The 15,031-nt window shown below is 49.7% G+C and overlaps 1 long non-coding RNA gene across 1 annotated transcript in view; it reads left to right on the forward strand.

Annotated features, from left to right (window-relative positions):
• Positions 1-14,825, forward strand: part of LOC127493537 (uncharacterized) — a 37,913-nt gene extending 23,088 nt beyond the window's left edge. Inside the window, exons 2-3 of the long non-coding RNA XR_007923807.2 lie at positions 12,520-12,629; positions 14,692-14,825. This is a non-coding gene — a long non-coding RNA (uncharacterized lncRNA). The remainder of the gene's footprint in view (positions 1-12,519; positions 12,630-14,691) is intronic.
• The last annotated feature ends 206 nt before the right edge of the window (positions 14,826-15,031 follow it).

Below are 15,031 nucleotides of genomic sequence, written 5' to 3' on the forward strand. Positions count from 1 at the left end.
AGGGAAAGACAGGGACAGAGAGAAATCTTCCATCCACTGGTTCACTACTCAAATGCCTGCAACAGTCAGGTCTGGGCCAGGCCAAAAACAGGGCCCAGGAATGCCATCCAGGTCTCTCCCATGGGTGGCAGGGACCCAAGCACTTAGACCTGCTGTCTTCCCAGGTGCACAAGCAGGAAGCTGGACTGGAAGCCACATAGCCTAGCACTCCAATATGGGATGCCTGTGTCACAGGCAGAGGCTTAACCCACGTGCCACAGCACATTCAATTTTCCAAACCAGCTATTGCTCTAGACTGCTGTTCACTATGGAACACTGCGATGTCCAGTGCTGGTCCAGTCAGCTGAGGGAATAGTAGATCACGTGACCTACCCTTTCAGTAGGGCCCACCAGTAGCCAGGGCATAGGGGAACACTTTCTTGACTTCTGCAGAATGAACATGTAGGTACTAGAAGCGAGTCCCTAGATAGACGGCCTGCATCTCCAACAGGTTTGATGCCCAGAGGACCAGTTCATTCAGAAATACTCAGCTATCATCTTATCTGGGAAATTGTCCCTGACCACACACCCAGAAAAGCCCATTGCCCTTAATATCTCTGCCTTTTATATTAATGGCAACAAAACACACGCATGCACACGCACACACATGGTAAGTCGTCACTGGGGGGAAGACAGAGGACAAAGGGGCTTCCAGGACACAAGAGTAGGAATGGCATCCTCTGGGGAGCTATTGGCACCCCAGGCTGCCCAGGGCAGCCTCTCTCACTGCCTTAAGTCCCAACAATGTACAAAACAAGCACTGATCTGCAGCACTTGCTGGTTTCTGGGGAGTAAATCCTCCCACCATCGTCTATTTCAAGCTACAGCAGCTGCAGTAGAATCGTGGCAATGGGGGAGCGAAGCTGTGGAGAGAGAGGAGGCCATGGGTGCACATTAGGTCACCTCCTGGGCCTCAGTCTCCTCATCTGTGAGACAGGACAGCAGTAAGGCTCCCCCCAGCCAGCTGTCATGAGAATGCTGGGAGTTAACACATGGAAAGCTGCTAGAAGGGGCCGGCGCTGTGGCATAGCAGCTAAAGCCACTGCCTGCAGGGCCGGCAACCCACATGGGTGCCAGTTCAAGTCCCAGCTGCTCCACTTCTGATCCATCTCCCAAAGTGCCTGGGAAAGCAGTAGAAGATGGCCCAAGAGCTTGGGCCCCTGCACCTGCATGGGAGACCTGGAGGAGGCTCCTGGCTCCAGCTGTTGCAGCCATTTGGAGAGTGAACCAGTGGATGGAAGATCTCCTCTAACTCTTCCTTTCAAATAAATAAATAAATCATATATATATAATATATATGATAAATATATACATATGTGTATATATATATAAACACTCCCAGATAGAGCCCAGCATTATGTGCCTCTTAGCTATTATTTGTTCTGCTACTGGCTTCCTCTGCGACCTTGGACAAGACCCATCTCTTCAGATTTTAGTTCCTGCATTTTGTAAAAACAAAGAGGCTTTGTTATAAGTACTCTTTTGAAGTCTTTCCAGCTGTAAAAATCCTAGGGCCCTCCGTGACTCTAGTTAAAGCGAAACCTTAACCTCCTCCTCTAGTTTATAAGCATTTTCCCTGACATCGCAGGTACAAGGCACCTGGCTGGTGCAGCCGACAGCCAGGTGGCTTCTGGCCAATGTGGCCCCAGTCCAAAGTGTGAAGTTAAAACTACTTGTCAGCCTTGGCCTCACAGTCTGGGAAAACTTCTCTGGGGCCAGAACTTTCCAGCATCTGTGACTCTGCCTCTGACTGGCAGCTGCAGGTGCGGTGGGCTCTGGCTGCCTCACTTGGAAGCCTGCCAGATCCTCCTGCTTTGGAACTTACTGGTGGGGGCAGGGAGAGCAGCTTCTTTTTCTCTCGTTTTCTTTTCTTTGAATGAAGAGAAACAGGAAGAAGGGAACAGAAATATAAGGAGAATAGACATACAGCTAACAGAAGTAGAGAGATTGATTGAGGGAGAAAAACAAGCCACTAGGAGAGGTGTTTTTGTTTTTTTGTTTTGTTTTGTTTTGTTTTGTTTTTACATTTTCTAACAGAAGACAGATACAAACAGAGCTGGAGATAAAGCTAATTCCTACCACTACTCTGGAAGATTTTTTTTTTTTTTTTTGACAGGCAGAGTGGACAGTGAGAGAGAGAGACAGAGAGAAAGGTCTTCCTTTTGCCGTTGGTTCACCCTCCAATGGCCGCCACGGCTGGCGCGCTGCAGCCGGTGCACCGCGCTGATCCGAAGGCAGGAGCCAGGTGCTTCTCCTGGTCTCCCATGGGATGCAGGGCCCAAGGACTTGGGCCATCCTCCACTGCACTCCCTGGCCACAGCAGAGAGCTGGCCTGGAAGAGGGGCAACCAGGACAGAATCTGGCACCCCGACCAGGACTAGAACCTGGTGTGCCTGCATCGCTAGGTGGAGAATTAGCCTAGTGAGCCGCAGCGCCGGCTGGAAGATTTCTGGAAGGGACCATGTTCAGAATAAATATACATGTAGCACAGGTGGAGCATTTTGTGCTTCTCCTCCTACCAACTCTTCTATATGTTTTTATAAAGTATTTATTTTTATTGAGTGATAGAGAGGAAGGGAGAGACCAAGCACGAAAGAGATCGCTCATCCTCTGGTTCACTCCCCACGGCTGGTCCAGGCCGAAGCCAGGAGTCCTGATCTCTATCCGGGTCTCCCACATGGGTGGCAGGAACCCAAGTACTTGGGCCATCTTCACTGCCTTCCCAGGAGCGTCAGCAGGGAGCTGGATTGGAGGCAGGGCAGCCATATTTTCCTCATTAAATTGTATAGGAGCTGGAACAATCGCAACCTTGTCACTTTAGAACCAAAGACCACAAGAGCTTAAAGTGACCTGCAGCACTTCATATCTGAGAAAACCGCCAAGTGACAGCTGGCTGACACAGCGATAGTCAGGCTGTTCCATCAGGGCCCAAGCAAGAACCATGTGGATAACAGGTTAATTTGATCAAGGAAAAGCAACAAGAGACTGTACAGGATCCCAGGGCCGGTGACAGTGGGAAGACCTTGTCCCTGCAGGGGCAGAGACCCTGCTTTCAGGTAAGTGAGATGTGTGATAAGGAATAATGAGGCTGGCGCTGCGGCTCACTAGGCTAATCCTCTGCCTTGTGGCGCCGGCACACCGGGTTCTAGTCCTGGTCGGGCACCGGATTCTGTCCCGGTTGCCCCTCTTCCAGGCCAGCTCTCTGTTGTGGCCAGGGAGTGCAGTGGAGGATGGCCCAAGTCCTTGGGTCCTGCACCCGCATGGGAGACCAGGAAAAGCACCTGGCTCCTGCCATCGGATCAGAGCAGCGCGCCAGCCGCAGCACACTGGCCGCTGCAGCCATTGGAGGGTGAACCAACGGCAAAGGAAGACCTTTCTCTCTGTCTCTCTCTCTCACTGTCCACTCTGCCTGTCAAAAAAAAAAAAAAAAAAAAAAGGAATAATGACCTCATATCACTCCTCTCTCCTAATCTGCATTGGGCGGGCCCAAGGAGGCCTGAGCTACTGAGCAGGACAGAGGGGAAATCTGGGGAGGCACACCCATCATGCGCTGCTTATCCCCCACAAGTCAGCCTGGAAGCCTACATCGCAGTGAGTCACGGGAACGTAAGATACAGCAGGAGTCAGCTTAGGGCACCAAGCTGTCGCATGCTGGTGGGAGCAGAGCACTGGAGCCATGGGAATTTCCAGGGGCTGCTCTGCTCTCTGCACAGACCTGGCAGAGAGACAAGGGCTCAGGGCCGGCCCTCAAGGGGAGGTGAATCTACTGCATCTTTCCTGAGGGCGCTGTGTGGACGAGGCAGGGAAGATTTCTCCAAGCGGGCAACTCCCTGGAGGATCAGTAGTGATGCTAACTGTCAGAAGTGCCAGGCAGAGAGTCTGGTGGGACTCCGGGACCGGCTCCTTCTTCCTCAGAATAAAGTCACCTCTCCCCAGGGAGACTGTTCCCTGTGGCGGTATCCCTCCACCTCCCTGCCCTGAAGCCAGAGGAGTCCAGTGGAGTGAGAACTCTCAGAAGCAGGTTAAACCAGTTCCTGCAAGCTTGGACAAGTCCTGCCGAGGAATGGCCCCTGCTGAAAAGCGTCATCCTTAGCCGTAGCCACCACAGCTACAGCCAGAGCAGGCAGAAACCCTGGGCAGGGGAGAGAACAACAAGAAAACACACACCAGCACCTCCCAGCACAGATAGAAGCAAACGACCTTCAGGCTCTGGGAATGTGGCCTGCAGGGCAAAACCTGCACTCAGCACCATCAGCAGGGTGGCTACGTGTGCCTGAGGGTATCTCCTTGGGGGCAAGGCCTCTTTCCTGGGGCCTTGTTCCAACCTTGCCAGCTCAGCTTTTGGGCGGAGTCCTTAGCTCTGAGAAGCCACCTCGCTGTGCTGGCTCGGGATGCCCAGCTTTCAGCGTCTCCCTGCCTGTGCAGGTGCCCCTTGTCTGGGGAAAGGCCTCACCTGGCTTCTCCACCGGCAAGGGCAGCCTACCTGGGCCTCTCGCCTGGCTGTGGATTCAGGGGCAGCTACAACCAGGACGTGGGAAGACGCTTCTGGTTGGGCTTGGGTAAGGGGCAGGCTGGAAGCTGGAGGGCTCGGGGCTTTGTGTATCACCTCCAACCCCTCTCCCTGCCCCCAGCTCCCAGAAGGTCACTGTTGTTTGGGATGAGTTTAAGTGAGGGAGGTCGGCCATTTCCTGGAGACTGAAATCCTCTCAACAGATGACTCAGGCTCAGGCTGTGGGGAACCCTACAATGCCTTACAGGTGTGGCTGTTTGTAAAACACTTTCACATCCCTTATCAAAGAAGTCTACAATCAGGGCCGGCGCTGCGGCTCAACAGGTTAATACCTTGCGGCACTGGCACACCGGGTTCTAGTGCCGGTCGGGGCGCCGGATTCTGTCCCGGTTGTCCCTCTTCCAGGCCAGCTCTCTGCTATGGCCAGGGAGTACAGTGGAGGATGGCCCAAGTCCTTGGGCCTGGCACCCGCATGGGAGACCAGGGGAAGCACCTGGCTCCTGCCATCAGATCAGCGCGATGTGCCGGCCACAGCGCACCAGCCTCGGCGGCCATTGGAGGGTGAACCAATGGCAAAGGAAGACCTTTCTCTCTGGCAAAGGAAGACCTTTCTCTCTGTCTCTCTCTCTCACTGTCCACTCTGCCTGTCAAAAAAAAAAAAAAAAAAAAAAGTCTACAATCAGTCCAGAGAGATTTAGCCACCGCCCTACAGTCAAAGCACTTGTTGATGATTAGAGAACAGATTTAGCCAGGAGCTTTAAAACACACACACAGGGGCCAGTGCTGTGGTGTGGTGGTCCCATATGGGCACCGTCCAGTTCTGGCTGCTCCACTTCTGATCCAGCGCTCTCTGCTGTGGCCTAGGAAAGCAGTGGAGGATGTCCCAAGTTCTTGGGCCCCTGCACCCATGTGGGAGACCTGGAAGAAGCTCCTGGCTCTGAATCGGTGTGACTCTGGCCATTGAGGCCAGTTGGGGAATGAACCAGCAGATGGAAGACCTCTCCTCTCTCTCTGCTTCTGCTCTCTCTGTGTAACTCTGACTTTTCAAATAAATAAATATATCTTAAAACACACACATACACACTTTTTCTTTTCAAAAGATTTGTTTATTTAATTGAAAGTCAGTTACACAGAGAGAAAAGGAGAGGCAGAGAGAGGGAGAGAGGTCTTCCATCCGCTGATTCGCTACCCAATCGGCTGCAATGGCCAGAGCTGCGCCAATCCAAGGCCAGGAGCTTCCTCCGGGTCTTCCTGTCACCGGAGAAAAGGCTGTGGAAGTGTGAGGTTCTTGTCTTCATGCAAGAAAGAATTGTGAGACAGAGAACAGACTGATAGGGCTTTATTGGGGATAGGGCATCTGTCAGAACGGAAGGGACAGAGTGCCCAGTTACTCAGACTGGGGGAGAGCGAGGTCACATGGTTGAATGATGGTTAAATGGAGAGAATACACCTGGGCAGGCCAGACGGACAGCTCAGCTAAGAGGCAGAGGGCTGAGCAAGCAGTCTGGGTTTTAAGGGACTATTTACCCAACTATCCTCTCCTCCAGGACAAAGAATGGGGAGTCCTAGTGGAAGGGTTTGTTGTATGAAAATTAGCGAATTCCTCCCCAGATTTGCTGGCCCAGGGCAGAGTAGAGGGGCTTCCCTTAGGGCATCTGAGAAGGTTTTATTGCCCCATGTTATCAGTTAACCCACTTGGTCCTGAGGAGAGAGACTTCTCCAGGGAGCTTTCCTTGGGGCAAGGGCTGGGACCACCTGGGAGGTTATCAGGATCTTAGCAGGCCTTTGAAGTGCAAAATGCTGGGCTTCTGGAGCTTCTTCAGTAGGTGCTGGTCTTCAGGCCCTTCTCATACACAAGTAGGCTAAATTTCTGACTTCATACCTAACATTCACATGCCAGTGCAGGGGCCCAAGGACTTGGGCCATCCTCCAGTGCTTTCCCAGGCCATAGCAGAGAGCTGGATCGGAAATGGAGCAGCCCAGACTCGAACCAGCGCCCATATGGGATGCCGGCACTGCATGCAGCAGCTTTACCCACTATGCCACAGCACCACCCCCCTCCTTTTTAAAAATGTATTCATTTATTTATTTATTACCTTTTTTTTTTTTTATTTGAGAGGTCGAATTACAATGAGAGAGACAGAAAGGTCTTCCATATAATGGTTTACTCGCCAAATGGCCACAATGGCTGGAACTGTGCCGACCCGAAGCCAGGAGCTTCTTTGGGGTTTCCCATGCAGGTGCAGGGACATAAGGACTTGGGCCATCCTCTACTACTTTCCCAGGCCATAAGCAGAGAGCTTGATTGGAAGAGGAGCAGCCAGGACATGAACCAGCGCTCATATGGGATGCTGGCACTGCAGGCAGAGGATTAACCTATTGCACCACAGTGAAGGCCCCATTCACTTATTTTAAAAAACAAATTTTATTGTAAAGTTTTTTTTTAAGATTTTATTTTATTTGAGAGGCATATTTACAGACAGAGGGAGAGACAGAAAGGTTTTCCATCCGCTGGTTCACTCACCAAATGGCTGCAATGGCAGCTGCTGACCCAGGAGCTTCTTCTGGGTTTTCCATGTAGGTGGGTGCAGGGGCCCAAGGACTTGGGCCATCTTCTACTGCTTTCCCAGGCCATAGCAGAGAGCTGGATTGGAAGTGGAGCAGCCAGGACATGAACTGGAGCTGATATGGAATGCCGGCATCATAGGTGGAGGCTTAGCATACTACGCCACAGCACCAACCTCTATTTATTTATTTTAAAGATTATTTCATTCATTTGAAAGAGTTACAGAGAGAGGCAGAGACAGAGAGAGAGGTCTTCTATCCACTGGTTCACTCCCCAGATGACCATGACGGCTGGAGCTGCGCCAATCCGAAGCCAGGAGCCAGAAGCCTCCTCTGGGTCTCCCACAAGGGTGCAGGGGCCTAAGGACTTGGGCCATCCTGTACTGCTATCCCAGGACATAGTAGAGAGCTGGATCAGAATAGGAGCAGCAGGGACTAGAACTGGTGCCCATATGGGATACTGGTGCTTCAGGCCAGGGCTCTAACCCACTGCGCCACAGCACCGGCCCCCTCTATTTATTTATTTTAAAAGTTAGAGTTACAGAGAGAGAAAGATTTTCCATCCACGGATTCACTCCCCAAATGGCCGCATTGGCCAGGGATGGGCCAGGCTGAAGCCAGGAGCCTGGAGTTTAATCTAGGTCTCCCACATGGGTGTCAGGGGCCCAAACACTCGAGTCATCTTCCACAGTGACTAAACCCGCTGGGCCTCAATGCCTGCTCCTCACTCCTTTTTTTAAAGATTTATTTATTGATTTGAAAGGCAGAGTTACAAAAGGGGGAGGGGGAGATCTTTTACCTGTGGATTCAGTCCCCAAATGGCCTGGCCAGCTGGAGCCAGGAGCCTAGTGCTCCATCCAGGTCTCCCTTCATGTGGCAGGGGCCCAAGCACTTGGGCCATCTTCTGCTGCTTTCCCAGGTGCATTAGCCGGGAGCTGGATGGGTAGTGGAGCAGCCAGGACTTGAACTGTTGCTCATAGGGGCGACCACTTAACCCACTGTTCCACAACAGCCCCCACCCCATGCATTTTTGAGAAGCTGTTTGTGTGTATCTTTGTAAATCAAACCCATGCATAAATGTACAGGCAAGCTTGGATCAAGGGTTGGGTTGCTAATCTGAGGTCTTTATTTTAGCAAAAAGTTATCTCCTTCGAAGACTGGTACTACAGCTCTGCCTGGGAACTGGTTTGTGCTTATCTTTGTTTTTCTCACACTGAACATCAGTTTGGTTATTGCAGGAATGGTGCTGTGCAAGATTGCAAGCTGAGCTCTGGCTCCCCCTTCTGGACATGTGATGGAATCACTGACCCAAAGGAATCCCTTAAGATTCTCTGGTACCTTAGACAATCTTATAGCTGTCAATAAGACAGCTAAAAGATTAATATAATATAATTAATATATATTAATATAATAGAAGACAATCTTATATGCTGGGCAAGCTCCTTGGAAAGGTGGGACCACGAGAGACTTTCTAGAAGATCTGGAACCTGATGTTCGTCTTGAAAGATGTTGAGTTTTTTAACAGCAAGATTTTTTTTTTTTTTTGGTTTAGAAAAGTTTTTGTTTTATTTTTAAGATTTATTTATTTGAAAGGCTGAGGGGCCGGCGCTGTGGCACAACAGGTTAAAGCCTCAGCCTGCAGTGCTGGCATCCCATATAGGTGCCGGTTTGAGTCCTGGCTGCTCCACTTCCGATCCAGTTCTCTGCTATGGCCTGGGAAAGCAGCAGAAGATGGCCCAAGTCCTCGGGCCCCTGCACCCACATGGGAGACCCAGAAGCTCCTGGTTCCTGGCTTTGGATTGGCACAGCTCCGACCATTGTGGTCATCTGGGGAGTGAATCATCGGGTGGAAGACTTCTCTCTCTCTCTCTCTGCCTCTCCTTCTCTCTCTGTGTAACTCTTTCAAATAAATAGATTTGTTTATTTATTTATTTTGACAGGCAGAGTGGACAGTGAGAGAGAGACAGAGAGAAAGGTCTTCCTTTACCGTTGGTTTTCCCCCCAATGGTCACTGCGGTCGGTGCGCTGCAGCTGGTGCACCATGCTGATCCGAAGCCAGGAGCCAGGTGCTTCTCCTGGTCTCCCATGTGGGTGCAGGGCCCAAGCACTTGGGCCATCCTCCACTGCACTCCCTGGCCACAGCAGAGAGCTGGCCTGGAAGAGGGACAACCGGGACAGAATCCGGCACCCTGACCGAGACTACAACCTGGTGTGCTGGCACCGCAGGCAAAGGATTAGCCTATTGAGCCGCAGCGCCAGCCATCAATTAAAAAGAAAGAAAGAAAGAAAGGAAGGAAGGAAGGAAGGAAGGAAGGAAGGAAGGAAGGAAGGAAGGAAGGAAGGAAGGAAGGAAGGAAGGAAGGAAGAAGGAAGGAAGGAAGGAAGGAAGGAAGGAAGGAAGGAAGGAAAGGAAGGAAGGAAGGAAGGAAGGAAGGAAGGAAGGAAGGAAGGAAGAAAGAAAGAAAGAAAGAAAGAAAGAAAGAAAGAAAGAAAGAAAGAAAGAAAGAAAGAAAGAAAGAAAGAAAAAGAAAGAAAGAAAAAGAAAGGCAGAGTAATAGAGAGAGAGATATATATATCTTTCATCCACTGGCTCCCTCCCCAAATGGCCTCAACAGCAGGGGCTGGGCCAGGCCAAAGCCAGGGTCCTGGAGCTCCATCCTGGTCTCCCATGTGGGTGCAGGAGTCCAAGGACTTGGGCCATCTTCTGCTGCTTCCCCAGGTGCATTAGCAGGGCACTTGATTGGAAGCAGTGCAGCCAGGTCTAAAACTGTTGCTTCAATATGGGATACTGGTGTTGCAAGCAACTTAACCCACTGTACCACAAGGTCAGCCTTGGAAGTGAGGAATTTTTGTAGTAGGATTTTTGTTTTGTTTTGTTTTAGTTTTTATTTTTATTTACTTGAAAGGCAGAGTGAGAACAAGAGCAAGAATGAGAGTGACAGCAAGAGAGAAAGACCTTTCATTCATTGGTTCACTTCCCAAATGCCCACAATAGCTGGGGCTGGGCCAGGCTGAAGCCAGGAGCCAAGGGCTCCATCTAAGTCTCCCACAGGCTTGTCAGGGCCCCAAACACTTGAGCCATCATCCACTGCCTCCTAGGATGCCTTAGCAGGAACCTGGACTGGAAGTGGAAGAACTGAGACTCAAACCTGCACTCTGATGTGGGATGTTAGATGTCCCATGCAGTGGCTTAACCCACTGCACAGCAATGCCCACCCTTATTGTAGGTTTGGAGCAAAGGAGCAACCAATAAATATTCTATCTCCATTCTCTCCCTTTATTTTTAATATTTTAATTTTTAAAAAGATTTTATTTAATTGAAAGGCAGAGTGAGAGAGTGCTAGAATGAGAGCAAGAGAAAGAACGAGAGATTGTCCATTTGCTGGTTCTCTCCCCAAGATGTGCACAACAAACAGGACTGGGCCAGGCAGAAGCCAGGAGCCAAGAACTCTAACTGGGTCTCCCAGGATGCATACTAGCAGGAATCTGGATAGGAAGCAGTAGAGCCAGGACTCAAATCCAGGCACTCACATATGGGATGCGAGTATGCCAAATGGTGTCCTAATGGCTGTACCAACATGTCTTAGAAGGCAGAAAATATCTGGTGTTCTTTTTTTTATATATGAGACTGATTCATGAGTGTTTTTAATTTCTATTTAACAACTTCCTTATTAATAAGCTTAGATATTTAATGTTTTTGTTTGTTGCTAATTAATCCTACAACAACCATCCTTAGACATCTGTCATTGTGTGCTTGCCTAGAATCTTTTCTTAAATTCCTAGAATTGAAAATGTTGGGCCAATGAATATAACCAATATTTTTTCTTTTTTTTTTTTAGATTTATTTACTTATTTAAAAGGCAGAGTTACAGAGAGAGAGAGAGAGAGAGAGAGAGAGGGAGAGAGGGAGACACAGCAAGAGAGATCTTCCATCCATTGGTTCACTCCCCAAATGGCTGCAACAGCTGGAGCTGGGCCTATCTGAAGCCAGGAGCTTCTTCTGGCCTCCTATGTGGGTGCAGGGGCCCAGGAACTTGGGCCATTTTCTGATGGCTTCCCAGACACATCAGCAGGGAGCTAGATGGAAGTGGAGCAGCTGGGACTCAAACTAGCGCCCATATGGGATGCCCGCATCACAGGCAGTGGTTTACCCACTATGCCACACTGCCAGCCCAAATCAATACATTTTCAAAACAATAAATATTATTTTGGAGGACCAGCATTTATGATGTAGCAGGTAAAGCCACAGCCTGTGGCACAGGTATCCTATATGGGTGCTGGTTTGAGTCCTGGCTGCTCCACTTAGATCCAACTCCCTGCTAATGTGTCTTGGTAGGTCAGCAGAGAGAATGGCCCAAGTGTTTGGGCCTCTGCACTCATGTGGGAGACCTGGAAGAAGCTCCTGGCTCCTGGCCTTGCCTTTGTCCAGCATTGGCTGTTGTAGCCATTTGGGAATGAACCAGCAGATGGAAGATCTCTCTTTGTAACTCTGACTTTCAAATAAATAAAATATCATAGGGGCTGGTGCTGTGGTATAGTGGGTTAAGCCCCGGCTTGCAGTGCCAGCATCCCATATGAGCACTGATTCAAGTCCTGGCTACTCCACTTCTGATCCAGCTCCCTGCTAATGCACCTGGGAAAGCAGAGGAAGATGGCCCCAGTCCTTGGGCCCCTGCACCCACACAGGAGACCTGGAAGAAGCTCCTGGCTCCTGGCTTCGGAGCAGCTTAGCTCCTGTAGTTGTGGGCCATTTAGGGGGTGAACACTTGGATGGAACATCTCTCTGTAACTCTTTCAAATAAATACAATTTTTAAAAAATATCATTTTGATGGGTGAAGAGTCCCTCATTAAGACCACAGCCACCACTGAGATCCACCAGTGGCCTAGAAACAACAGTCCACACCACTGACACCCGATGACTCATACTTCCCCTCTTCTTGACTCATCCGTCTTCCTTGGGATCTTCATTGTGCACGACTAGGAAGGCCAGGTCTGCACAGGAGGGCACAGCAGGTGCCACAGGAAAGCAAGTGGGGGTATCTCAGGTCTCCATTTCATCTCCCCCCTGCCATCATGGAAGACTCCAGGCAGCTGTGCACATCAGTGGCTAATAGGCCAAGGATAGAAGCATCCAAATACTTTGGACTGTGAGAAGATGGCTTAAAGGTAGGTAGGAGAAAGCAACCAGAGGCGAGCACCTTTGGGATTACTGCCTCAGTCTGGAGGGACATGTTTCTTCAGGCAGAACCAATTCAAGTGTGGTTCTCAGCTTTGCTTTTTGCTTTTGTAAGCCTTAGCACTGCTATGTGTCTTCTCATAAGAGAAAAACATTTTTCCTTAAATCTCAAGGATTTAAAACTGGTATCCAAAAATTCATCAGAGTACTCCTCTATTTGTTTGCCAGGGCTGCTGGAAATTTGGTGATTTTAAAGCAACAGAAGTTCATTATTACCATTTTGGAGGTTGGAGGTTTGAACTCAAGATGCCAGCAAGGGGAACTGGCGTTGTGCAACAGTAAGTTAAGCCACCATCTGCAACACTGGCATCCTACAACGAGTGCCAGTGCAAGTCCTGGCTGCTCTGCTTCCCACCCAGCTCCCTGCTAATGTGCCTGGGACAGCAGTGGAAGACAGCTCAGGTGCTTGAGTTCCTGACTCCTGGCTTCTGCCTGGCACTGCCCTAGCTGTTATGGGCATTTGGGGAGAGAACCAGAGGATGGAAGAGCTCTTGCTCATTCTCTCTCCCCCTCTCTTGTGTTGCTCTTCAAATAAAATAAATAGATAGATAATAATAACAACAACAACAATAATAGATGCCAGCAGGGCCATGCTCCTTGCCAAGGTTCTGGGCGAGACTGTCTCCGTGTTTCCTCCAGCTATGGTGGCTCCTGGCATTACTGGGCTTGCAAGCGCTGCTCTCCCATCTCTGCTCCTGTCTTCACATGGCCTTCTCTGTATCTTGTGGGTAACGTTTATAAAGACACTCTTGCTGGACTTAAGGGCCCACCCTAATCCAGTATGATCTTTTTAAAAAAGATTTATTTATTTAAAAGTCAGAGTTACAGAGAGAGAGGGACAGACAGAGATCAATCCTCTGTCTGCTGTTTCACTACCCTAGATGGTTGCAATGGCTGGGGATGGGACAAACTGAAGCCAGGTGCCAGGAGTCATGAGCTAGGAGCTTCTTCTGGGTCTTCCACGTGGGGCAGGGGCCCAAACACTCAGGCCATCTTCCATTGCTTTCCCCAGGCCATTAGCAGGGAGCTGGATTGGAAGTGGAGCAGCCAGGACATGAACTAGCACCCATATGGGATGCTGGCATCGAAGGCAGTGGCCTTACCTGCTGTACCAGTGTCAACCCCCAGTGTGATTTGATCTTCATCATTATAATTATATGTGCAAAAACCCTATTTCCAAATAAGGTCACATTCTGAAGTTCTGGCTGGATGTGAATTTTGGTAAGACACTATTCAACCCTGTAGAATTTCTAATGTTTTATTGGAAGCCATTAGGCAAATAAGACTCATGTACAAAAATTTAATAAGCCCCATTATTATTCCCTGCTGAAGACAGGAATCACTTTCTATTCTTTTTAGACTTCCCTGCAGGAGAAAAATAGTTTCTGTGAATATTAAGCATCCAGGAAACCATCTGTTTAATGTGAACTTTGCACTGTAAAAAATGAAGTAACTAAAACTCCAGAAGGGGAACAGACCTGTTGGGGGCAGGCAGGTGGTGCAGCAGGTGAAGCTGCCACTCGGGATGCCCTCACCCATCCCCAAGTGCCAGGTCAAGTACTGGGTACCTCACTTCAGATCTAGCTCCCTGCTAGTGCACCTGGGAAGCAGAGAGCAGTGGCTCCAGGACTTGGTCCCTGCCACCCACAAGGGAGACCCAGATGGAGTTCCAGGCTTCCAGTTTCAGCCTGGCCCAGGGCCTGGCTGTTATGGCCATTTGGGGAGTGAACCAGCAGATGGAAGATCTTTGTCTGTCTCTCCCTCTCTCTCTGTAACTCTGCCTTTCACAAAAATAACATTTACCAAAAAAAAAAAAAAAAAAAAAAAGAGAGAGAGAGAGAGAGAGAAAAACTTGTTTGAAATCATGTGGCCATGAGCAGCAGAACTAGACCTGGATCCACATCTTCCGCTTTTGGTCCATGGGTAGAACAGCTGGCACTAGAGGTGGCATGTGAGAGGTAGCATGTGTTCTGTCAGGAACCAACTTTAGCATCTTTAAACAGCCAAACAGCCCTGCCCACCATGGAACCTTAAGCATGATTGGCAGGGACAGTAATTTTGTCTTTTTAGCTTAAGGACACAGAAAGGCAGAGGGGCTGGTGTAAAGATTTGAGATGTTCCTCCTGTGACCCATTGCAGGGCCAAGGGTACCCAGCTCAGTGGGCTTCTTGGCTATTGGCACAAGTCCTTGACCTTGGAGAACAAAGAAGCCTCATCATTTCCAGTCCTCCATCCAGGTTGCCAGTAGATTAAAAAAAAAAAAAAAAAAAAAAAGCCACCAGTGAGGGAAGTTTATTTTCTTTAAGAGAATTTGATCATTTGTTTTCTTCCTGCCCCTAGCACTAGGGATGTTAATTACAGCTCTGAAGACACAGCACAGTAAACATGACTCTGGGCTCAGTTAATGAGTATGATTATCCTTTCAAAACTTGGCTTCAGCAATTACATGCTAATCCAGAGGAGTGTGCAGCAGGGAGACCCGACCCAGGGCCAGTTGCGGCCAGCTCACACCACTGTCTCGGAGAGCTGAGTCACGGGGAGCGCACAACCCCTCTGGAGTTCAGGTGCTACCTCTCTCTACAGGCTCTGCTCCTGTCTCTAGGGTGGAGCTGAGGCACCGGCAGGAGAACCCGAGAAACCTGAGCCTTCCAGTGACAACAGTTTCTAGAATTAGAAGCCC

This window comes from Oryctolagus cuniculus, chromosome 1, assembly GCF_964237555.1.
Source record: "Oryctolagus cuniculus chromosome 1, mOryCun1.1, whole genome shotgun sequence".
In the NCBI taxonomy this organism is placed as follows: domain Eukaryota; kingdom Metazoa; phylum Chordata; class Mammalia; order Lagomorpha; family Leporidae; genus Oryctolagus; species Oryctolagus cuniculus.